This window comes from Leuciscus leuciscus (genome assembly GCF_965113295.1).
Source record: "Leuciscus leuciscus genome assembly, chromosome: 1".
NCBI lineage: Eukaryota > Metazoa > Chordata > Actinopteri > Cypriniformes > Leuciscidae > Leuciscus > Leuciscus leuciscus.
The window spans coordinates 58,612,735-58,640,343 of NC_138725.1; the positions used below are offsets into that span (position 1 = coordinate 58,612,735).

Below are 27,609 nucleotides of genomic sequence, written 5' to 3' on the forward strand. Positions count from 1 at the left end.
CTGTTCATTAGTTAGCAAACTATTCAATATATGACTTCATAACTGGAAACACGCATACATTATCTAGGGATTTAAGAGGCAGCTGATGTTAAAGTCTTAATTTAATATCAAATAATCAATTTTTAGTCAACACACTGTCAGGGCTTGATGCTTTTTTCACCTATCAAAATTTAGGAGTGCATAAAGAACAAAGAAAGCTCCTCCCCTTTTTTTAAAGTAGCCAGTAACGTTTCGTTTATATCACAGCTCAGCCAGATCCGTTGAGCTCGGTAAAGCAGCAGTTCCCTGCTAATCTCCTCAATATCGCTTTAAAATATAGAGTTCTGTGCAGAATGGGTCCGATATGTTTTGGGTCTGGACCGGAGCAGACTGTTTGCATGCTGCCGCAGTTCGCATGACAGTAATGCGAAACCACCAGACTTCATTCGCCACAATGGAAAGCATATTTAAACTGTCTGAATAGTTCCCTATCCCCTAAATAGTGCATTATGTGGCACTCACCATGTAATAAATAGTAAATGTGTGAACAAATGACGATTTTAGCCGTAGGTTCAGTGTCTATTTCTAATTTAATTTAGAAGGGCGGGACGCTCCAGATTCTAGAGAGCATTTGATTGGACAAAAAAATCTGATGAGAAGCTGAAGTGCAGAGTGATGTCATCAAAATCATTGATCCATCTTGCCGGAAGTGAGACTAAGTTTTGAACGCTTACATCTTATAAATGCGAATTTTGTCACTGTTTTGGAGCACACTACCTTATAGATAACAGTAAGGCTAACATATTAATACTAAAAGCCAAAAAACTTCAAATTTTAACTTCATGGGGACTTTAAGACTTCCCCCACAGGGACCTACTTTTTATTTGTACACATACTACTAAAACATATTACTTTTCGCAAACATCTATTTTTAAGTCACAAATGCGAGTGAAATGCTTGCACTGTCGAGACCTGACTGACGTGTAACATTTCATGATAAACAAATTCACAAACACAACCATGATAAACAAAGTACATTGAATGTCAGAGTATAGTCTGTTTGATTGGTGTGAATTCAGTTCAATTCAGAAAACCGCATTCACACCAGAGTCTTAAAAAAAAAAAAAAAAGGATGCTTAGTCCCCCCCATCAACAACGTATAATTTGCATCTGCATGCTCCTAAGACACAAATTACAAAAATAATGCATTTTTCATTGCTGCTTTCTCTAAATAAATAGCCTTCAGAGTGCAACTTACATGTTTCTTGTGACGCATATGATAAATCTAAAAGGAACCAAAACGTCAATATTAACACAGTGAATCTGGGGTTCAACATCTGATCAGACTCGAGTCTGACCAAGCAATGGAACCAACCAAGTGTGACAAGAGCCTAAGATACAACAAAGTTGGTTAAATCACGATTAGTTTACAACAGCGTCAGACAGCATCTGAGATCTGATCGGCTGGCACATACGAGGCGGGTGGGACGAGACGGGTGCCAGGCAAGGAGATTCAGCCCTCGAGGAATTCATTACTGCAACCGTTACCCAGCCAAAATAATTAATGAATTAAGGAGGGGAAGGGAGAGAGAGCGAGGGAGAGAAAACACAGCGTTTCAGCGCTGAAATTCTCTTTTAGTTGCAACTTGAAAGAGAAACATGAAGTACAGCCCCACCCAGCAGACTCTCCCCACAGGCCTGCGCTTCTTGAGGAAACGAGAACTATGACATGACCTTTCCCTTATTTAAACTCCTCCCACAGAGCATGCATCAACTACACACTTTTAGAAGAGGAGTGGCTTAATATAGAAAAAGGGAGGAGTTTAGCATGGGTTTGGGGAGGGTTTTACAGAGAGGATAAAACTTCGGGAAGATGGGTCAAATTTACGGAAGACTTTTTTCTTTCTGATTTAATTTTATCCAGTCTCTTTTTTCTCTCTCCATTGACACAGAATGAAAGAGATATGTTGGAAGAGAGTAACAGACTTTTACTTGACCTTATTCAAACCCCCCATGCAATGCTAAAATACATTCAGGGTCAATGTTAGGCTGACATCTAACCACATTTAAAATCAACATGAAACGTTAATCGCAACCCACTTTACTTCCGTAAGGCATTTCCAAATCAAACAGGATATTCAACAAGGACATTCAAAACAAAGTTTATATACAGAGAAATTAATTTTATTTGATGAAAAATATATTTTTCTCAATTTAAAACAAGTAGATGTAATATGTTATTTGACGCTAATGAAAACGGATTGCAAATCCATGGTTCAGCTGACAACACATCGTATACATTTTTGGGTCGGATGAGGGGAAAAAAGTATGAATGGTATGGTATGAATATTAGATGTAACCATAAATAAGTTGATAAATGCCTAAATTAAATCTGTCCATCATAAAGAGATCATCACTCATCAGAAGACTTGATTTAAACTGCTCTATTCATTGCATTACTTTTATTATCTCTTTAAGAACTTTTTGAATCATATTTTTGTGTAAGGGATTTTCAAATGGAGAGACAGAAATCTCTCATGGGTTTTGGAATGACATGAGGGTGAGTAATTGACAAAATTTTCATTTTCAAACTAACCCTTTGAGACAGTACAAAATATTGAACAAACTGTACTTCAGCCTTGAAGGTCATATTAAACAAGCTTCTGAGTATTGCAGGTCAATAAAATGTCAACATAAACTTGAGAAGGAACAGTTCGAATTTATCAGCTTGACACCATCAATTCACGCATCCAAACATTCATTTCCTGCCATCTTCTGAGGATAAATGAAGTTAGTTAATTATCAGCCTGATTAAAATAGGTGACGCCAGAAAATAGAGACACTGAAGCATAAAACTTTGAGTGAGAGATTGTAGACCTTTCTCAACTAAACTTTGTCATCCAACTAGACCCTGGAACTTGAAATTTGATGCACATTTAGCTCACCTAAAAATAGTGCTTATGAAGCAGCTTAATTTCCCAGGGAACAAAGTAGTCCAAGAAAATGGCTGTAGTGAAAGAAACACCCTTGAATTTCCCTTCTCTTTCTTCTTCTACTGAAAAAAAGGAGAGAGCGAGAGAGAGCGAGAGAGAGAGAGAGAGAGAGAGCGAGATAGAGCGAGATAGAGCGAGATAGAGCGAGAGAGAGAGAGAGAGAGAGAGAGAGAGAGAGAGAGAGAGAGAGAGAGAGAGAGAGAGAGAGAGAGAGAGAGCGAGAGAGAGAGAGAGAGAGAGCGAGAGAGAGCGAGAGAGAGCGAGAGAGAGAGAGAGAGAGAGAGAGAGAGAGAGAGAGAGAGAGCGAGAGAGAGCGAGAGAGAGAGAGAGAGAGAGAGAGAGAGAGAGAGAGAGAGAGAGAGAGATTCTCTCTCGTTAAGACACAACGAGGAAGTCGTTGTGTGTGTGCTAACAGTTTGCCATTGCACACTGCTGCAGTGTGATCAATTAGACAGCTGGCTCTCTCAAGTTTACACCACAGTAAAAAAAAATTATAAATCCTTGGTTGTAAACAAACACACACACATATATAGCCTTCTCTCCCTCAGCATGGTTAATTATACAAAATGTTAAATAAACTGAAAGGAAGCCTGTATCTGTCTAGCAAAAAAAGTATGCTGTACTCACTAGACTTGTAAAATGTATCATAATTCACTAATCCATGCCTGGACAAAAGAAACTGCTAGCTCAATACCTGGCCAGAGCAGGATACTGGTAGTTCCCAGCATGCTTTTCATAGGACTGATAAAGTGTTACTTTACATAATAATATCCAAAAGTTTAGAGTCAGTGTTTTTTGGGGTTTTTTTTTTAAAGAAATTAATATTTTCATTGAGCAAGGACATTTAAAACAAAAGTGACAGTAAAGACTTATACATTGTTATATAAAAAAAATCTAATTCAAATAAATGGTGACCTTTTAAACTTTCTATTTAAAAAGTAATAAAATAGAAAAAAATATTTGTGAGAGATTTTTCAAAAACATGAAAAAAATTAAATAAAGATTATGTAAATTGCATCATTACACCAAAAGACAAGTGACTTAAATGTATTTGTCATTGAATCATTTATTCAAGACACTGTTAAAAAAAATCAAAATCAAAACAAGTGAAGTCTTTATGAGCGAGTCATTAAATCATTCATTCAAATCTATTTAAAATAAATTAGACTAATTAAAATTAATTACATATTTTTAAATAGACTGCAGCAATTAACATTTTGTCAGAACATCTAGTAAATTTCTGCTATGTTATAACAGCATCAAAAAGTACTATTATGTTTGTTAATTTTATTTTGTTTAGTTGTCTATTCAAAATCGTGGGAGAATTGTGATCTATTATAAACAAAACAAAAAATGATTCTCAGTTTATCTAGAATCGTGCAGCTCTGCCCCAAATACAGTTCTAACCATGACTGAAAACAATGGCAGGACAGAAGTGCCTTTTATGGTTCTGCACAGTTCCAAAAACCACCCAAAACAAGTCTACAAAATATTCTCTCTTAGAATAAAATACTGAGGACTACTGCTTGAAAGCACAAGTAAAAAATAACATGAAACAAGAAACTACAAGGCAGATTCAATAGATGAGCTTTAAATGCAATTTCGAAAGGAAAAAAAAAACTTTTGATGATTTTCCAATCAGCTTTGTGGAAGCAATGCCCACTAAAACCCCTTCAAATTGCCCGAAGTTCCCCAAGGCTCACCCTCAGGTCCTTTTCTAATTTGTTGTTCATGCCGAATTTGGTGTTTGAAGCACTTCAGCAGAGTTACAACAACATTTTTACATTTGGAACAAAGAATGCACTCTCAAATGGGGATCATTGGGTCCTTTTATATTTTCAGTAATGACCTTCAACCTAACACATTTCCAGGCTCAATTATCCCCCTTCAATAGATTTCAAAGGTGTTCTTTAGAAGCATAAAACGCATTATAATTAGCAGAAGCCTTCCCTCACGTAACGTGCCAAACACAAAGCCGCTCAGTAGCTGCTAATTTATTTGGCTGTCCTTACAGTTGTGTCTCATCACTGTTGATAAGTCCTTCTTTCCTTCCACACATCCTAACACTCCCCTGCAGCCGAGCTTGAGCCATGTGTGAAAGCCCTTTGTCTCTCTGTCTTACTCTTCTTCTGGTGAGACTCAAGAGCTGAAAGGAAAAAAAACAACTTTTTCCCCCTCATAAGCGTACTCTGAAACATAACTAGAAGTTGGCAAAAAATTAAGTGAGAAGGGGGGACACATTTCCACACATATAATAAAAAGCTAAACAAGCCTGGAACAGAGCCCTAAATATCCTTAAACCTGCTCATTTAAATGTGTTTGTGTAGCACTGAGGCAGTTCATATTAAGATTGAATTAGTCAATTTAAATTGGAAATTTATATAAACCAGACCCCTCATTTGTGAACTGGACCACATCAATAGCTATGTTTACATGGACACCATTTGTTTCAATCGTAATTGATTTTTTTTGAGAGATGAATCCGAATGTGTGCGTTTATATGTCACAAGCTTTAAATCGGATCCCACTTTGCGCATTCTACTCTCCTAAATTGCTTCTTTTCTTTGATTTCAGGTCCTAATTAGGAGACGACGAGCACATGAACTATAGTGCCGTGCTGCTTATATTAATCAAGCAGTAAAAACAGCAATTCCCACACCCAAAACAAAGCGTCTGTGGATAAGAATGCGAAACAAGGACTGTCTGAGAATGGAGCAGGGCACTCTGCTTCACAGACTATGAGTGGAAGGAGAATTTTAGAATGACATGACAGTCTTTTATGACACTTCATTCAACAACAGCTCATTCCTTGCATCATACGTCATTATACCATTTATATGTTATTGCACGTGCGCAGTACTTTCCAGTTTAGGTTTTCAATCTGATCAAGTGTTTACATGTCCTCTAGATTCGATTGCAAAAGGTTTAAACCGCAACTTAAAATCCGATTGAAATTGTAATCAGATTTGGCCAATTCATTCTGATTGCTGTGGTTACATGTGACTTTTTTCATTCCGACTGTGCTAGTAGTCCGGTTACAATCGGATTATTAGAGTCCGTGTAAACGCAGCAAAAAGACATTCACGTGCATTGGCTTGATTTTAGATAGCATACTGCAATTAAAATAAGCCAATATAAAAATAACAGTGAATGGTTTAACTTCTTTTTCACTCAACTTAATTGAATTTCAATTAACTGGAAAATAGAATGACAAAATAAATATTATTATTAATTTTACATTTGTAATCGTCATTCACAACATTCAACCCTTTGTAGTATGTAGTTACAAAGCCATTAAGGAAATCATAGATTTAATTTATAAGATGAATAAATGAGACATGAACAAATAAGTCATTAATTACTATTATTTGTAAGAAAATTAATTGCCAGCAACTACCACAGCATCACTAGTCATATTTCACTTAAAAACAAAACATGGGGAGTAGGGAGTGCAGATATCCAGTCAACTAATCATGAAGACGGCTAAACAACAGAGATAGTGAAAGCACAAAGAGATGTTTGATTATTACGCCGAGACGAATCTCCCAGCACCCCTCTCCCCTGTGACCTCATCGCAAAGTTAACACAAACCATATTGGGTGACAGTGTCCATCCTGTAGTCCAGCAGAGATCAAAGTCACAGAAATTAGCTGATCCCAAAAAGACCAGCATCCACTATAACAAAGCTAATGAAAACTCCCAGTTACACATAACGCCCACCCTTTAAAAGTTAACATCAATGAACCGGCCCCCTAAACGGGCGTGCATGCTCGCTCGCACACAAAAGTGCCTTCGGCAGAGCCAATTAAGATCAAGTCTTCTGTTAACTTGTCATGCTGTCTAAGCAACAGCAGAAATGCAGCCGTTAAAGACAATGGGCTACCATGGTGAAATGAGAGGGTTAAATGCACTCTTCCTCCACAGGACATATGTCAGTGCTAATACTGACTACTTTAGCCAACGGCCCTGTGAATAGTGACCAGGATCCAGCACAAGAAAGGGCGTGAATAAAAGAGTTTAACAGAGTGTTAGGAGTGTAATGATTTAATGTCCTCACGGTTATGTTTTTACCATGGTTCCGTGTTCAGTAAATATTGCCAAGGCATTATAAGGGGCTACACTAATTTGAGGCCAATACAACAATTGATTTCTATCACTAGGATACCAATCTGAATTTACTATGTTAACAAGCATTAATCCATATTCTGCAGCATGCGCATTATACTTATAAAACTATTCAAAATTTAAATAAATAATAACAAACTGTATGGAAGTAGAATAATGTCAAATGTTTTTGAAATAAAAATCCTGTTGAATTGCACTACTTGAAAAAAAATAGGCATTGCATTAACCATGCTTGCATTTTAATGCATTGTATTTTTAGTGCTTACATTTTTATGGGCTGAAATTCAACATGGTTGAATATTTAAGCTGTGAATATTTCAATTAAAAACATTTCAAACACCTTTTCATTATTCAAAATTCAATAATCCATATTCACCTTTCATATTTCACTTCCAAAATATTCAAACTGTTTAAAAATACAACCAATAATATTCAACAGGCAATTTTCGGTCCCTTTTATTTCGCTTTGCAAATTCGCTTCCACAAATTCAGTGGTTCAAATTCGACAGTAAATTCAACATTGACGTCCAGGAACTGCAGGAAAAGCAGTAGATTGCAGAGCATACTCTCCATCTGCTGTTAGTCGACCTCACCATCAGATGGTGCAAAAGCGCTTGTTGTTGACGAAGACATTCATTCATAAAATGGAAATGATTATCTGTGTCAGTATATGCGGAAAAGATGATAAACACACAAAAGCTGTGTTTATGTTTCATTCAATAACTTCATTGTTACATTGTTACCTGTGTATTCTACATGTCATCAGCTTTCTCTACCATGAACAGGATTATAATCGGTTTCCCTCAATACCTCATACTCAAGGATTTCCCTTCCGTTGATAGTGATATGAAAGACCAATCTTGCACCTTATTAGGGAAGTAGGCTGTAGGCTATTATATAGGCTACAGGCAAGAAGATGGACTCAGAATATGAACTTAACGCGCAAAGTTTCATGCTGAGCGTTTCGTGATATACTGGCATAAAATCAACACATACATATATATATATATATATATATATATATATATATATATATATATAGTATGCATACGTGTATTGCATTAGCTTAAACTGTCACAGCACTTGCATATTGTCCTCCTATTGTTAGTTTAACTGTAAATCGCTTTGGATAAAAGCGTCTGCTAAATGACTAAATGTAAAAATTGGCTTGACATTGGACATTCGCACATTTAGGGACCGTCTCTAAAGTTGCATACAACATTGGCATACACGTTTTTTAACTTCAATAGCAAACTTAAATTTATTTGAATAAATATAAAAAATCTAAAGGGTGCGCATTATGCCTGACACTAAATGAACACTTTACAGTTGGTTTTATGACTGTAAGTCGTTCTATTCAAATGCTATCGGAGTTAGAAACGTGTATACCAAAGTCGTATACACTTTAGAGACGGCCCCTAAATGTGCGAATGTCCAACATCAAGCCATCTGTATGCCAATCTATTACTGGGAAACGCTCAGCATTAAGCTTTGCGCGTTATTCTGAGTCCATCTGCTTGCCTGCGAGTTTGGTCTTTTACATCACTGTAGTCCATTAAGCTACGTAAGCGTTTTATATGTCCAGCAGGGGAATCCTTAAGTATTGAGGGAAACCCTAATAGCCTGCATGCAGCACATCGCCACAATATAAAGTTAAGGCAACTAAACAACCAAGAGAAATATATGTCAACCTCAAAAATGTAACATTGGATCTGTCTATCTGCATCGGGGAATAACATTATAATCTCGTTCACGGTAGAGAAAGATGCATGTAGGCTACACAGGAAAAGTAACCGTGAAGACACTGAATTTAACATAAAACTGCCGTCATAATAATCACAAATACACTTACATTGCTGTAAATGAGTTTTATGAATGAATGACTTGTTCTAACTGTTGCTGGTCTTCAACACGCGCTTTTGCACCATCTGATGGAGGTAGACTAACAGCAGATGGAGAGTGTGCTCGGCAATCTACTGCTTTTCCTGCAGTTCCTGGACGTCAATGTTGAATTTACTGTCGAATTTGAACCACTGAATTTGTGGAAGCGAATTTGCAAAGCGAAATAAAATGGACCAAAAATTGCCTGTTGAATATTATTGGTTGTATTTTTAAACAGTTTGAATATTTTGGAAGTGAAATATGAAAGGTGAATATGGATTATTGAATTTTTAATAATGAAAAGGTGTTTGAAATGTTTTTAATTGAAATATTCACAGCTTAAATATTCAACCATGTTGAATTTCAGCCCATAAAAATGTAAGCACTAAAAATACAATGCATTAAAATGCAAGCATGGTATCAAGTAGAGCATCAAGTAGTGCAATTCAACAGGCTTTTTATTTCAAAAACATTTGACATTATTTTACTTCCATAAAACTGAATCTGTGACCAAAAAAACCCCACATAAACAGTTCAGAACGACTGCAATCTGATGCCTTAAACAAATTCATATTTTGAGCCGTTTTATTTTAGTAGGTCAAAAAATGATGTTTTATTCTCAAATATTTATTCCTCAAAAGTATTAAAAGAATAGATGAATGAAACCATTACGGAAATGGAATCATTAGGGAGGAATAGTAACCAGAATATTTATATTTCTAGCAATTTCTGTCCTTAAAGTAGTGACAGATCTTTTCTACCATAGACTCGAGTAAACAATTTATAAAACATGCATGAATGAGTCAATCGGAGTTATATTAATAAACACCCTGATGCTTTATTAACCCCCCAGAGCCGTGTGGAGCACTTTTATAATGAATGGACACACTTTTTTGAGATTCAATCTGATGGTTGCAATCCACTGCCATTATAAAGCTCAAAACCATCAGGGTGTTTATTAATATAACTCCGATTGTATTCGTCTGAAAGAAGAAAGTCATATACACTTAGGATGGCTTGAGGGTGAGTAAATCATGGGCTAATTTTCATTTTAAAGTGAACTACTCCTTTAAGTATCAGAGAGGTGTTTCAAAACAAGAGATCTATCCAATACAAGCACAGAAACTATTCTGCTTGAAAATCTTTGCAAGTGAAAAGACTTGTTTACCATCTTTAAGGTTTTGTTCAGGTTAAGTAATGCAAATCAGTAATAATATGCAATAATAAATAACAAATTTAGTAATTGCAGGACGAATTGTTACTGTGAACAAGCATATCTGTGAGACCTGTGAGTTTTTTTTCCCCAGACCAATGCTACTATGTGAGTCTGAGTGAGACAGGGCGTGCATACGGGCACAGACAAGTTGTATAAAGTACACTCATATCTGTCAAGTCTATTTGACATGTTTTGTAGTTTCTTTTTCTTGCTAGGTGTATGCTGAATACCATAACTACCTTTCAAAATTGACAAAAACCTCATATAAATGTATTTATATTTTCTGAAACATCATTAAACAAGATGAACCGTGGTTCAAACACGTGCTGAACCGTGGGTGGCAAACCATATGCTGCTTCTTTCGTATGTGAATAGTTTCACCCCTACTGAGTAAATGTATGAGTTTGTGTGATAGAGTGTGTAGGATTGTGGCGGATTGTGGCGTTGCGGAATCTGCATGTGGCTTTAAACTGAGCCCCAGTGACACTACGCCATCCAATTACCTGATGCAGGCACATCCCACTGAATATTCTACATCTAGTGCCCATGTGCGCACACAAGAACGTGAAAGAGAATAAAATTCAAAGAATTAAATAAGCTGGCGAATGGTAATTTATATTTTAAAAAAGCAGGATGTGAGGCACGGTAAGAGATGAAGCGTGAGACTTTCGCCTCTCAACAGCCTTTGTATCAGGCAACATCTGAAACCGGGAGGATTTTACACTGAATGTGTTTACGCCTCTTAAATAACAGGGAAGTCAGTGTTTAAATTTGGTTGAGTGCTGTAACGTGCAAATGGATCTTCAACAGAGGATTTCCGTCACTGCAAACAAACTGACTTTTCACCCTCAGGGATTCCACTGTACACCCGGGAGGACGTCTGAATCTAAACATATGCACAGATCAGCCAATCATAAAAAAAGATCATTTACACTACCGCTCAAAAGAAAAGTTTGGCGTCAGTAGTTCTTTTTTTCTTTTTCTTTTTTTTTATTAATACTTTTTAGCAAGGATGCATTTAATTGATAAAAAGTGACAGTAAAGACATTTGTATGACAATGTTACTTAAAAAAAAAAAAAAATTATTCTTTTAAACTTTCTAATCATCCTTTATCACACTAAGGACGATAACTATAAAGATTACTAAAAAGATATAGCCTAGTTCTAAAAATCATTCTCAATATTAAAAAATAGGAGAGTTCACACCACAACTATAATTAAAGCTGCAAGCAGCATTTATCGGGGTTCAAGCAGTTAAGGCCTTTAAGCACACAAGCATCAAAAGACATTACGTTTTATTTAGCAAGCATTTAACAACTGCCATCATAGATGAAAAAGTCATTTGATTGACAGGTGATCTGACTAATCATAATCCGCCATTTTGTCCCACAAAGCAGTCAGGAGAGTTAGTAGATTAACATTGGAGGATTTAAATTTGAAAAACAAAGTGTACTGATGTCTTAGCACTTTAAAACAACATTCCTTTTATGTTCATTCATGTTTATTTTAATGCTATAAATTAACTAGAAGGAAGAGAGCAGCTTTAACTGAGCCTAAAGTCTACAGCGATCTGTCAGACAAATTAAAGAGTCACAAAACGGTATTTATTGTTAAAATGTCAACAAAAAAAAAATGACTACATTTGAAAGGTTTTGGCGCTTTTCCATTACCAGTACCAGCTCAACTCAACTCGACTCGGCTCGGCTCGCTTTTCGCTCCGTTTTCCATTGCAGATAGTACCTGGTCGTCATAGCGACGCCGCAGGAAACTGCCGTGACTTAATCTTCTACGCGAGATACATCCGCTGCCACACACACAGGACAATGGAGGAAATCGAGTGTATGCTGTTTTTGGATGTTTTTGTTTTTGCTGTTTTTTATTCAGGATACTCCGTCTGGCGCATGCAATGATGACGCAGTGAATAGTGACGATTCTCTCTGACCAATCAGCAGTCTGCCGTGTTTTCACGTCACATTTTAGTATCGCCTCAGCTCGCTTAGAACCTCGCCGGAGGTGGTACGAAAAAAAGTACCTGGAAGCAGGTACAGGTACAACTTTTATACAGTGGAAAACCAAACAAAGCCGAGTCGAGTCGAGGCGAGCTGGTACTGTGTAGTGGAAAAGCGCCATTTGTTTCATATCAAAAGTACTTGTCTGTCAGCGCGCAGTCTCCTCTCTGATCCGCAATGTATTTTTCACTGCGTGAGAACTTGGTGTGGTGTGAGAGTGGCGTCGCCTGTCAGACATAGCAACAGTAACCAAAGTGGGCGGGTCTTTGCGAATGGTCATTGACAGTATGGACGGGGATTCGCCAGTCCCAATTCAAAACAAATTTCATCACAATCCATCATTGTTTGTTTCAAACATGTGAGAGCATCAAAATGATCCATGGGTGAAATTGATTGGATTTAATTCATTTTTTTGTCAGTTCCTATCATACTTTTAACATTTTGCCGTTATTGTTTACCTATTTACCTATGTTTTCAAATTTCCTTTGTTTTTTTGTTGTTGTCTCGATCGGACTAACGGCTTTGAAGATAACCACAATTTTTTAAAGCTCTAAATGACACTTACAAAAACCATAAGGCGAAACCTGGCATGTTTGGTATTGTTGGACTCGGCAAGGATTCAGGAGTCTTAGGAGGTCACTCCTGTGAAAAAACACCGGCTTGAAACTTCTGCTCCTTCAAGGCATTGTGCCAATGACGTATACTGAGTTTTTTTAGATACACCAATGTTCTCATAGACTATCATGGCACCCTGGACAAAGACACTGCGTGCCAATTTTCAGTAGACTAACAGTTGGGTGCGCTTATAGTTATTTTCATGATTTTTTTTCACTGTTATAGCGCCACCAAGTGGCCAATTGTCACGATTTTTTTCATGTCAACTCATATTGAGCTTATGAACATGTGTCCCAAGTTTAGCGAAAATATCTCTTTCCGCTCACAAGTTATAACCATTTTATAGTGCCACCAAGTGGTCAATTGTCATGATTTTTTTTTCACGTGACCTCAGAATGAGCTCATGAACATGTGTCCCAAGTTTTGTGAAAATATCTCTTTCCGTTCACAAGTTATAACCGTTTTATAGTGCCACCAAGTGGCCAATTGTTGCGATTTTTTTCAAGTGATCTCAGATTGAGCTCAGGAAGATGTATCCCAAGTTTAGCAAAAAAATCTCTTTCCGTTCACAATTTATAACCATTTTAGTAAAAGTGGCCCTGGTGCCATCAAATATTTTGGTTCCCCTTATCGACCGTTAATTAAAATTTTGAATTTTTGGGATGATTATTGATTGTCAGACTCCAGAGAATATTCTTGCAGTGGTTTGGTTCCGATCGGGCCAAAAACCTAGGAGAAGTTCGCAAAAATAGGTTTTTCAAAAAAATGCAATTTACTCGAAATTGGCGCCGGAAGGGCAAGCAAATCGGAGATAGCCATTTTGTCCGCCGTGAGCCACGGATTCCAACGATATAATACACTTGATCCTGGGACAAACGATCTAAGAGTTATGAGCAATTTTGAACTTTTGGTTGGTGTAGCGCCACCTATGGGCCAATCGGGGTCATACTCTGACCACAAATTGAGGCCTACCATCTGGCCAGGTTTCACGTCTCTAGGCCTTACGGTTTGGCCTGCACGATGCGTTTTACAAATCCTTACAATTACAATAGGGTTTCAGCATTTCATGCTTGAACCCCTAATGATGACGGCACAGAGAAACAATATAGTTGTAATCACTTTCAGAGCGATTTTATCCAGCTGATGAACAATAAGAACATTGACAGCCAATCAGAATCCATCCTGCTGTAACAAGCTCGAGCATTTAAAGTGACAGACAAGCACGCACTTGGAATAAACAAAGATATCGTCCACTGGACGCTAATCTACAGTAGTTATCTTCATAGTTCCTGGTATGAACAGGCCTTTGAGAATACTGCATCACGGTTTCCATCAAAATATTAGGCATTACAACGGTTTTTTTTTAACTGATAAGAAATGTTTCTTGACCACCAAATATTAATAGAATGATTTCTGAAGGATCATGTGCCACTGAAGACTGGAGTAATGATGCTGAAAGTTTTTGTATATTGTAATAAAATTTCACAGTATTACTACTTCTACTGTATTTCTGATCAAATAAACACAGCCTTCATGAGCATAAAATACTTAAAAAAAAAAAATGTATAAACTTATCGACCCCAAACTTTTAAAAATTAGTGTACATACTGAAGTTTTCAAAAGGTACAATAACAAAAACTGTTTAAAACTAAACATCAGAGAGAGGGTGGAAATGTACAACTAAATTACAACTGCTTTGGTGCAAAAAACACCCAGCAAAAGGAATAAAAAAAAAAATTGCTCTAACATCCACTTTCAAGTTCTACATGCATTGGCCTCAATGCCAGTAATCAACATGCTTTCACTACCTTACTACAGTTTCATTACATCAGACTGAAGTTTACAAAAATGTTAAACCACATAATAATAGAAGCATAATATCATCTAAAAAGAATACTACAAAATTTCTCAATTGGTTTTATTTCTAAAACACAATAATCTGAAACAAACTAGATATGAACAATAACATAGTAGATAGTTTATATATCTTTGATTTCAATAAATCAACACTTAAATCACTGTGGGTCAGACTAACATTCTTGTGTGTGTGTGTGTGTGTGTGTGTGTGTGTGTGTGTGTGTGTGTGTGTGTGTGTGTGTGTGTGTGTGTGTGTGTGTGTGTGTGTGTGTGTGTGTGTGTGTGTGTGTGGAATGCACAATGACTCATGGGGACTCGTGTCACCGTGGGGACTTAAATTGAGGTCCCCATGAGGAAACAAGCTTATAAATCATACAGAATTAGTTTTTTTGAAAATGTAAAAATGCAGAAAGTTTTCTGTGATGGGTAGATTTAGGGGTAGGGTTAGTGTAAGGAGATAGGAATATACAGTTTGTTTGCTAAGATTCAGATTAACAAAGAAACAGATTAGCAAAGAAAGGTTCATTTAATCTGGATTAGCTCGATACGACCAATTCACACATGTACAAAAACCTGAACAGTCATCAACTACAGACAGGGAGAGAAAGACAGAGACAGTGTGCCTCTCTTAAGAGATAAAAGAGCCATAGGGTAATGCTGAAAAAGATGTAGAGAACAGAGACGGGGATAAAAACAGACACGAGGTCATGAACAGCTAATTATCCTGTCAGTAGTAATGCACTCAAGCCTGTGATCACCACAGGGTCATCCGTACTACACGCACCTGAGAGAGAGATGTGTGTTGGTGTGTTTTAAGTTAGCAGATGAGTCTGTCTGAGCTCAATGAGAGTCCTTCACCTCTTGGATATGGGTACGTGGTCTGGCAGAAAACAGATTTAAAACACATTATATCCTTCACAGAACTTTTCACGTGTTATTCAAGATTTTTCCCTCCATTTCCACATAGTGTTTTTTTTAGCACTCCGCAGTCCATTATTAGCTGTAAAAATTTCGCTTTCATTGCCCCATTGTCATCAAGATGCTCAAATCTGCATCCTTCAGCACCAAGCCTTCACCTTTTGACTCCGGTTACTCTTTCTTTTTGCCTCCACTTCACATCTCTGCAAAATCTTAATGTCCATCTCTTCCCATTAAAAAGGCACATTTTATTTCTCTTCTTGTTCTTCCCTAAACCACTCTATTTCCCCTATCTGAATCACTCCCATCATGTGTCATGCAGCTTATAGTGCAAGTGACCCTGAGTTGAATCAAAGCTTCACACAAAACAAAATACATGTGCATTATACAAAAAGTACAAAATGGGTCTGCCAAGCTTTTTACCCACCACACAGATGTTTCTTACCTATTGGTGACGAGGCAGAGATGTGGCATCACGTGGCAGCCGTTTCTCACGCTCTCCGTCAGAAGTTTTCAGCCTCGCGGATTATGTGGCGTGCCTCTATGCGTTTGATTTACTGTAAAATTGTGTGTCCAGAAAGAGATCTGAGAAAAGAGGCAGAAGAGAATGGTGTGAAGTCAGAAAAATGTCAAAGAACGAGAGTACAGCTAAATGGAACTATAACAAAACTATTTCATAGCATGGTATAATTTTTTTTTCTATATATAACTTAAAGAAAAAGTATAATTTTATAGCATGGTTATATATATATATTTTATATATTATATATATGTATATGTGTATGTATATGTGTATGTATATGTGTATGTATATGTGTATGTGTGTGTGTGTATATATGTATATATGAATGTATATGGCACGTTGATTTTCTGATCTTTTTTTTTTTTTGCCACATTTGACCAATTCCAAACCACATTAATCGTAATAACTACTATTAATTTTGTATTTAATCATTTATAAGTGATATATAATTGTTCATGAAGGCTGGAAATAAAAACGCCTTATATTCAGGTGTGCATAATTATTAGGCAAGTTTTCTTTTACAGATAAAATAAGCCAAAAAAGAGATTTAATTCAGACTTAAAAGTAAAAAATGATTAAATCCCCATGAGAAGGATGCAATACTAATGCAATACTAGAGATTGCAGTTAAGGCATGGCCATTGGAAAGTGAAATACTCATTGAGTCAGCAGGGTCAGACAAAAACAGGTGGAGAAGAAATGACACATGTCAACTTTAAAAGAATGAAGAATTAAGATGAAGAATTAAGTGTGAAACCATCAGGAACCCTTAAGTCTCCAGCGCCACTGTTTTCCAGAACGGCAACCAACCTGGAGTCTCTAGAAGTGCAAGGTGTCAGGATCTCAGAGACTTGGGTTAGGTAAAGAATCCTAAAAAATGACCCCCACTTAATAAGAATCACAAGCTGAAGTGTAGTAAAATACATGAAGAAATATATAAAAAAAATGTATAGGCTTTATAGACAGACAGATTGAGAGTGACTCTTGAAGGACCAGCACCACATCCTCTTCTACCACTGTTTGAAGAATTCATCTTCCAGAATCTGACAGTAAGTTTTGGGAGTACATTTTTAGTACATCTCTGCAAAACGGACATCAGGGTAGGACATGGACTAAAAATAAACTCCCAAAACTTATTAAAACGTATTCTGGAAGATGAATTCTTCAGCTTGCGATTCTTATTAAGTGGGGGTACATTTTTTACATACATAGTTAGGATTCTTTACCTAACCCAAGTCTCTGAGATCCTGACACCTTGCACTTCTGGAGACTCCAGGTAGGTCGCAGTTCTGGAAAATGGTGGCGCTGAAGACTAAAGGGTTCCTGATGGTTTCACACTTAATTCTTAATTCTTTTAAAGTTAACATGTGTAATTTCTTCTCCACCTGTTTTTGTCTGACCCAATGAGCATTTCACTGTCCAATGGTCATGCCTTAACTGCAATTTCTAGTATTGCATTAGTATTGCATTCTTCTCATGGGCATTTAATAATTTTTGACTTTTCAGTCTGAATTAAATCTCTTTTTTTGGCTTATTTTATCTGTAAAAGAAAAAGTGCCTAATAATTATACACACCTGAATAAAAGGCGTTTTTCATTTCCAGCCTTCATGAACAATTATATATCACGTATAAATGATTAAATACACAATTAATTGTAGTTATTATGATTAATGTGGTTTGGAATTGGTCAAATGTGCCTGGAAAAAAAATATGCTCAGAAAATCAACGTGCCTAATAATTCTGCACGCACTATATATCTATATCTATACATACATACATGCATATATATACATACACATACATAATTAAGCAAGCACTGTATCATTCCAATTAAAAATGTTATGTGTAATTTGGACGCAAACCAAAAGACAAGATTATTCATAAATGAAGTCTGCAAAAACAGCTGCAGTTCACTTAACTGTAAAAGTAGTATTATATAACAGAATCAAAATACAATCTATAATAATAACCTTCTTGACTGAGTACAAACTGTTTACATGTTTTTCTCCATCATGAAATCAGCCCACAGCAAAAAAAAAAAAAAAAAAAAAAGAGTCTTCACAAAGCGCTGGACAGTCAGGTATTAAGGAGGAGGAACCGCTCAAGGAGAGTTGATCAGTCTGAAGCGCTGAAGGACTCAGACCAGTTCAGAAATCAATCCCATCATCCCCTAGACATGACTTCAAACACAATCTGGGCTCTAACTGCTCTACACTCCCAGGGAAGCCCAAATCTCCTCAGCTTAACGCCATTATCATCTAAAAAACCTGCTCACGGCAGTACTGAGGGCTGGATTCACTATCCCGTCAACTAGAAGAATGTGTGTGTGTCCGGTCTAGTACAGCAGGTGTAGGTGTAAAGTGAGAGATTATTGGTCACATGACGCACTAACTGATGACTGAATTAAGCCCCTTTGACTCATGTCATTGAACTCCAACGCATTGGAGCAAAAGCTTCAACTGCAGCAGGATGGGTCCAGGTAAGGGGGTGAGGTCCGGCATTTGCACGAGCTCCCCTCTGTCTGGTCCGGGGCGCGAGGGGTAGGGCTGAGCGGTATACTGAGTTTGTACGATATATCTTTTTTTTTATAAACTATATGGAATGAGGCAATTGCATTTATATTGATCTATAGTACATCTGAAGAATAGCAGAGGACCAGGGAAGGTTTATAATCCAAAACATGAGCCATGCTTTATTAAGGGCTTCAAAATAACTGGCGAGATATAGTTAACACGTAGGGCCTATAGTTTTAAGTGGCTTGCCCTGTCAAATGCTCTGAGATACATGTGTGCTGACAGACACTTGCACTGTTTAATCCGTTTGAGATGTGGTGCTTTCCTCAGTGCATAACTTACATTTCAAAGGTTTATTCTCCATCTGTATTCTGTAAACGTTAGAAAGTCTTGCAAATATTTCCATTTTGCTGTCAGGAGAGGATGCGCGTACTGCAAGCGAATCTCTGCTAAAATTCACAGACTTCCATGAATGAGCGCTGTCGCACGGATGCACGCCAAACAGATGGAATGCAATAATCCTTACTAAAATGTATATTGCTCAAATATTTGTTGTTGGACAATAAATTTGCCAAAAGTGTATTTTTATGAAAGTGACTATTATAATGGGGTATAATGGTCTGTGCTTTATTTTTTTTTTCATTTTTTTTTTTTAAGGTGAATTTAAAAAAAAACTAATTTTTGTTTTTAGATTGTAATGTTACAATGTCAGAATGAACATTGTCTGTAGGACATCATTTGGCATGATGTGAAATAACATGTTTTAAATTAAATACAGATTTTCTTATCAAAATAGAAAAACGTAGAAAATACTGGGATGTATACCGTACATAGCCATTCAACCAAAAAAAACAGAGATATGATTTTTTTTTTTTAGCGAGGCGCGATGGCTCCTCCTCAACAGCTCATCTTCCCTGAGGTCGCGGCGCATGAGGGCACCCTAGCCCGTCGGCGCAAACATGTGCTTCCCATCCAGACCACGGGTCCGGCGACTCAGCCCATATGGCTGTGCGGGAATCCCTCATACTCCCCTTCCTGGAACCACAAAGACACCAGTGTGCACGCACCTGGGAAGACACCGGTCTCTCGGCATTTAACAGCGGCGGTGACGGGGCTCCATTTGATTCAGGTGTGCCTCATCACGCGCCGCCATGTCCTGGTTGTTATCGCGCCCTACTTCTCTTTCTCACCCTCTCCTGCTAGGAACCTGGAGAAGGGCGACGATTAAAGGGGCGAGGTGGTGACAATAAGGGGAGACAGTCGTTCCATCACAAAATATATTAATTTAATCAGTTTCAAAATGAAATTATTCCTTGCGATTTCATTTCTCTTTCATTGATAGTTCACCTATATATGAAAATTGCAAACACTTGTCATTCCAAACACTTGTCATTCCAAACCTGTATGACTTTCTTCTCTGGATAAAAAAAATTTTTTTTTGAAGAATGTTCACTCCGTTCCTTTCTATATAAATAAATGTGAATGGAAAAGATGCTGTGGAGCACACACAAAATTACTTGTGTGTTATATTCCAAGTCTTTCACATTTTATTCTTCATGAAAGATATAAAGTAATATGGGTTTTGGAATAACATGAGGGTGAGTAAATGGTGACATTTTCAGTTTTGGGGGGCAACTATGACTTTCAAATATGATGCCATTAAACTGTCAGTTGTCCTTCCCATAACAAAGTGAACACATTCGATGGGAAGAAGCAGAAGGGGCATTTCAAACCTGTGCAGCTGTAATACGCTTCACAGGATTCTCACCTCTGCGCTCTAATTGAAGAACATTATTATGCCATCTAATGAGCTTTAGAAAGTCAATTCCTTGACTAGCACAATAATAATTAAAATTGATACTCAGCCTGAGAGCATCTATTCAGCACTGCATAAGAATCACAATACTATTGATTTTCACACCTTTACTGCAAAGAGAAAAGAAACAAGTCCCTTCATCTGATGATGGATAGATGGAGATAAAGAATAGTTTCCTGATGTCCTTCTCACAAACTGCACATACACAGATCTTTTCAAAGCACACACTTCCTTGTTGAGAAAGCAAAAAAAAAAAATAATATATATATATATAAATAAATATATATATATATATATATATATATATATATATATATATATATATATATATATTCACAAATATTCCAAACATGGAGGCATATAAAAACTGAAAGTAGATCAATGTTAAAAGCCAATTCAGGTTTATACATCACATGCAGATTAATCAATATCAGACCCAACAATTGAATTAAATAATCGCCAAAAGGTGCTTCAGTAGTTAAAGAATGAATGTGAGCACAAGAGATGAGAGTGAGAGAGATGAAGTGAGAGAGTGAAAGAGACAGATGATCAACTCAGCACCGGACGGCAATCTACTGCTAGGAGAGATGGAAAGACAGAGAACCGGCGATAAAGAGAGAAGTAGAAAAGACAGAAGAGAAACAAAGTGAAAGAGTGAGCTGAATAAAAATGGAAGCATAAAAAAGAAAGTGACGAAATACATGTAAGAACGGTTTTAAACATCCTGCATCGACATTAGATTTCCTTTGATAACAGCCATAAATTATAAAACGGTTATCAGGGTGGGCCATTAAAGGAATAAGCAGAGTTCAAAATTTTGGAGTGAATTATTCCTTAAAGAACCATTACAAGATATCAAATTTATATGAGAAGGGTGACCTCATTCAAATGCTAATTTAAATGGAACCACAAACCCCAAAGTACTCATTTGTATTCAGTCTGGCAATTATTTTTAGGTTACAGCTGATAACTGACAAATGCCGATATTGTAAATCTATATTAATTTTAAATATTCCATTAGACATCCATTATAGAAAATATACACTACCATTCAAAAGTATAGGGTGATTAAGATAAAAAAAAATTAAAAGAAATTAATACTTTTATTTAGTAAAGATGCAAATTGATTAAAATTAAATCAAAGTGATGGTAAAAACATTCAAAGCACAAAGATTATTGCGATTTACCCAGCCCTAATCGTTACATACAAATGACTCTGTGCTCTTATAGGGAAAGTGCTCATTATCAGTCTCTGACGCAGCTCACATTGTATAGACAGCGCAACGGTTCCAGGTTCTACATCAGAACGCCGGCTCAGTATTGGCTGGCTACTGCGTCAGCATCACACGCATGTGTCGGAGACTGACACGGAAGAGAAGAAATTGTTGCGAACAAAAAGTACTCGTCGTGTCATAAAATTGAGGTTGATCAACTGAAGTAGCGGGACTATTTTAACGATGTCTTTCCTACCTTTCTTGGCCTTGAGTGGTTATGACATTGCAGTCTATAGGGGGTCAGGAAGCTCTTGGATTTCAAAGATATCTTAATTTGTGTTCCAAAGATGAACGAAGGTCTTAAGGGTTTGGAACGACATGAGGGTGAGGAAGGACAGAACTTACATTTTTGGGTGAACTAATCCTTTAAATCTTTGCCATAATCTATCACTTTTCATTTGAAGTTAGAAATGCTGATCTACAGGGCTACTGTGTCAATTTGTGAAATATATATATATATATATATATATATATATATATATATCAGATTACTTGAAGAATACCCATCACATCATAATTATGACTTGAGAAAGGGAACATCTAAAGGCCCGGGTATTCTTCATTTTCGACGTTCCGCTCCGTCTCGCGTAGAGTCGTGTTCGCACAGCTTTCAAAGTATTCTCAAAAACGGATAAACATGGATGGACGAGATCGACACATTGGCAGTACAATTGCCTTTTTAAACTCTACCAGTCAGAAGGCAGCACTGAGTCATGTCATTTACAGTACATTCAGCCGGAAGGATTGAAGAAATGTAGCGGATCCCCCATTCATTGCATGCAAAGTTTAGAACAAGAACCAAAATAAAAAGGATGGAGAAGGATATGCTGCTTTGTATCACTCTTTCCACACTCTTCTTCAACTACTGCACAGAACAATTTGAAGGTAGCATAGCATTAGGCAGCGAGAGGTACAGGTGTGTTCTTCAGAGTGAAGCTGTAGTGTGTAAAAACATCATAAGAGATAATAAGTGTCAACATGAAGAGCGCTGCTGTCAGCTGGAGGACTGAAAGACACGCTCACACAGGTATACAGAAGATAAATGCTTACCCTTCACAATTTAACTGAAGACATTCAAGGGCAGCAAGTCATGATCAGACGCTCTCAGTCAAAAGTGCTTCACTTTTCTTCCAGTCCTCTCACTAGCCAACCACATTCCTCATTTTGAATGCTTTTATCCGCACCTTTGAAAGTGCCTGTCATAACTCTGTCTATATACTATCTGTGTGGACTGGTGTGAAGAAATACATTCTGAATTTACACATTCGCTTTCTATCCAACAAAGGCAATATTTTAATTTAAATGTAATGCATTTTAATGTGGGAGGGACTATGAATCATTCAGCTGAACTTTAGCTTTGACTGCAGTTAACTTAATATTTTATTTTTAACATTTTAATTTTCTCACTAATGATTTTTAGAATAAAATAATTGCCAGACCACCTGCTGAAGACCCCCACTTTATGTGCAGCACTACCTCTCATAAAAATATTAATATACTTGTTTTGGTGGCCTAATGACAGTAATAGATCACGTGTGTGTGTCACCGCATGGAGTTCTAGAGATGAGAAAACTTCCAGGAGCATTAGGGGGGGGGGATATATATACTATTCACATATGCACATTGGGCGACTGAATTGTTTTCCAATTTGGTATGCCTAATTCATTTCCACTTGGCCACATGAAAAGTGTCTCTTCAAAAGCAAAATTATTATGATGTACTGTTCCCATTCTACATGCAAATATAAGAGTTAATTTCCATGATGATCCTTATGCTATGCAGCAAAATATATGGGATATGGCTGGGCATATATGGGTCAATGATATCTTGACACAGTCTGTGAGAAATTGAGAATCATCTCTTTCCTTATAATATATATTTTATATGTATATATTCCATGTTGGTTAGACTTCATCACTTTTTTCAAATGTTAATAAGCAATAAGTGATGTGGTTTAAAAATAAATAAAGTAATAAGTAATAAAACATAACACCAAAGTTGACACTGACCCATTTACCAAGTGTGGTTTACCATATTTATTATAATTTTAGGCATAACATTTTTGGAAAACAATGCACCACATGCTTGATTGTTGACTCTTGTGCACATTTGAAGGAAAAAAAAAATGCAAGAAGGGGAGACTCGTTTAGTCAAAATTACACCACTCTACCCACAACAATGAAACAATTATTCTTAATTTGATTTGTTTTATTAACATGCTCAAACAGTCTACATTCTGAGTAAACGAAACGACAATGAATAGAACACATTTTCTGCAGATGACAAGAGAGATGAAAAGAGAGAGAAGCACTGAACTGAAAGAAAGAACAAAGATGTCACCAGAAGAAGAAGAGAGGTCTTTCTTGGACATCTGAAGAGGGTCAGAAGCAGATGAATGAAGATAAAACTGTTCGGTTGAATGAGTGATAAAGACTTTGACACTAACTTAAATTACTGATAATTGATTCTGCTCCTAAGAAGATGGTGATACAAAGCGCTATCAGTGGCATCAGCGTGTATGTGTGTGTGGCTGTCAGGAGGTATTCTCAGCAGATCTATAAAGCATCTCGACATCATACCTGATGAGAATGGCATCAGAGCCCTCAGAGACACGCATGGCTTTGATCAGAAGTGCAGCTCTCTAAACCAGCAGACACGTTGTTGAGACTAGACCCAGGCCACCCGTTTGGATGGACAGCACAGAGACAGAGTGAGATGAAGGAGATCAAACATGTCCGCTCTGAGTGGTCCCTCTCACTGATGAACAGATGACACTGAAAGAATGGTCCTTTCAGCCACTGGCACATACACAAACATACACTCATCTCAAGCATGGGTGATATTCAAACCCACCAGAAATTTGAAGGAAGTGGTGCATTTCCAATCATCACTTCCACTGGTAATCCTAAACTTTGCTTTGATTCAGTCAGAAGTAATGTTGACAAGCTCTTTAAAAGTACACTTCATGATTCCAAAATTTGCACCAGCTTTATAAAGTCACTCATTCCTGAAGAGAATACGTTTTTATATAGGGACATCCCGATCAGGTTTTTTGTGCCGATCAGAGTAATTGAATATTGAGTATCTGCCGATACAGAAACTCGAACCGATACCACTACGGAGTAGGGATGTGACTGAGAATTTTCCCACCAGTTAATCGAAGTATGACATTTTACTTCTAAAGCGCTAATTAGGGGGTGGCAATTGCTTGAATGGTGGGTTCATTATTATTCTTAACGAAAAAAAAATTAACTAGAAAAAAACAAATAACCCTTTGCAGGTTCCCTATTAGCATAGGTTTAAGGGCTGCACGATTAATCGCAATTAACAAGAAATCGCGCATAAAACCATTTTGGCTTATTGCGATAATGGAATCGCAAAGGCTGCGATTATTTTTTTTATGCGCAGCTTGTCAGTGAAGCACGGCTCTGTGATCAGTAGTAAATGCTGCTCTATCTCTGAAAGCACGGCGAGTTTGAGTCACTTATAAAGAGCATTTGAAGTAGTAACACGCATCAAACATCTTTCCAAACATAAGCATTTATGAACGGATCTCTTACACAGAATAAGGCACACAACATATTTTATAGTATTCTACACAGTGATAAAGACTATGCCAATTAGCATTGAAGTATAAATATACTTTATTAACATGAAAATACCTGAGAAGGCTTGAAGAACTAAAAAAAAAACATACATTGTCATAGTCGTGTGTTTATTAGACATGTTTAATTAAAGTGTTTCAATCTGTTTAGTCAGCTACAGCTATAGTATGATGCTCATAGGGATTTCCTGAAATTACATAATTCTGCGGGGCATATTTGGATATTTCTGCTTTCAGATGGAGCAGCATTTACACCTGATCACAGAGCCGTGCTGCACTGACAAGCTGCGCATAAATAAAACGCAGACTTTGCCAAATCGGTACGGTTTAATTTTGCTGCAACCCTAATTGGGTTTAAATCCAAAATATTGCCAAATATGCGCTTTTACATTTAGCTTTGAAACCAAATCTTCCACCATCGTCTTGATCAGCTCTTTGCTCTCGTGATAAATGAAATCTGACTCCTGCAGCTGATCTGCGCTGCGACTCCCGTTCAGCTCACGCTGCAGACACGTTCAGATTTTAATTGTAGTGTCTGTTCTCTAACTGAACTAAATGATTTTATTACTATATAAAAAAAAAATCATGGTAAACAGACTGTGTGGTCACAATTATGAATATGGGACTACTGATCTATCTGATAAATATCTTGTTTTTTTTTTTTATGTACAATAATAACAGAATAATTGCAACAAAAAGAAAAAAAGTGGAGGTAACTGGTTAGAAAGCATGAAGCTTACAGCATCCCAGTCAGTCAAGTGGGCCTAAGTCCAAGGCAAAATGCAACCCAATGGGTTATGGCAATGACACCTTGGATAGTGTGCAAACCTAAAATAAACAGTAAATAAATGATTTGAGTGATGTGTTACAAAAGTGAGCATTAAATATGCGAAACACGGAAGCTCGAACGCGAGTGGCGTGCTAGAACAGACCTCATTGGTTCTCACATGTCACAAACGCATAATTGAGCTTCTTTTCCTTTTAATGGCAGTTGGCAAACCCACTTGAAGGTGCATACTGCCACCTACTGCATGACAGCCGAGTGAAATACAGGATCGGGCTTAGGATAACCGATATCGATCATAAATGCTAATCAGCCCCAATACCAATCCTTGAGATCGGCTCAGGACACCCCAACTTTTTTGTGAGCTTGGAATAAACGCCTTAATTCAATTTAAACAATTTAGACTGCAAGGTCCACAAATTATTAAAATGAAGCCCAAACAAACTATTAAGTGCTTCAAAATATGGATTTCACTGCACTTGCCTTCCATAACTCTATGAGATGCTGCACTAAATACACACATGTTCGGAGTTTGTTCATCTCTCTCACACATGTGAAACAAACCTAAGTCAGACACACACACACTCCTCTGTTTGGCTGTTGGGTGGCAAAGCTTTGAGATCAAAGGTTTTACAGATGGCTTAACGAGCAGTTAGACACAACAGCAGGAGACAGAGCAAGAGAAAAAAAGTGAGGAGGAGAGACGGGTATTTAGACAAGTAAAGTCACGGAGAGAAAGAGTGAGAGAAGCTGACATGCAGAGAGAGAGAGAGGGTTAGAAAATGAGTTAGGCTATAACTTGCACAATAACAGTGTCTCGTTTTCTACTGAATACAACTTTCAGTGTAAAACAGCCTCAACCTAATATATTGCCAGCCATACAACAGAAAAAAACAATCACAAACATGTAATCAATCCCAGCCATAAATGTGTGGGGCGGGGCAGGGCTTTCTCGATGTTCAAAGCACTGATTTTCAGAAGGCAGCTGTCTGACTCGGAGATGGCGAACGGGAACATGGTTTCTGTAACATTAGCAACACATTATTAGCTGTTTGATAACGTAGTCCAGCAAAAGGCTAATCATATCAATAACTGTAACGTTTCTGACATTGTAGAGAGAGATACATAATATGCATTACCATTCTGACACATTGACTAGTAGATGACCCTGTATAATTTGCTCTTCCTCTCCTGAATCAGTTTCTGGTTCAAACATATATGGCTGAATTAAACCAGTAGTTCCACTTGCCGTTGTGTAGCGTTGTTTACTACAGTAAAGTTGACAGAGTGGATCAGGTATTCTAAGTTGGTGTAATTGAGTGGAGGCGGGGCTAATTTGCGTATTCATTAATATTGGTTATATACACACATAAGCCGCATTTCCACCACAGGAACTAGGGACTTTGGGGTGGCACTTGTTTACACCGCAGGAACCAGGGTCTAAATTAAGTTCTGGGTAAATATTTCCCCCTCCGAAAGTCCCCTCCAGCAGGAACTGTAAA

At 37.3% G+C, this 27,609-nt stretch overlaps 1 protein-coding gene across 3 annotated transcripts in view; it reads right to left on the reverse strand.

Moving 5' to 3' along the window:
* spop (speckle type BTB/POZ protein) overlaps positions 1-27,609 on the reverse strand; it is an 80,869-nt gene that overhangs the window by 43,448 nt on the left and 9,812 nt on the right. For 2 of the 3 annotated variants that reach the window (XM_082184121.1, XM_082184122.1), the window contains exon 2: positions 16,039-16,178. The gene's annotated coding sequence lies outside the window, so the exon portion shown is untranslated. Of the gene's footprint in view, positions 1-15,459; positions 15,556-16,038; positions 16,179-27,609 lie in introns of all 3 variants that reach the window. The other variant, XM_082184123.1, reaches the window with a different exon arrangement.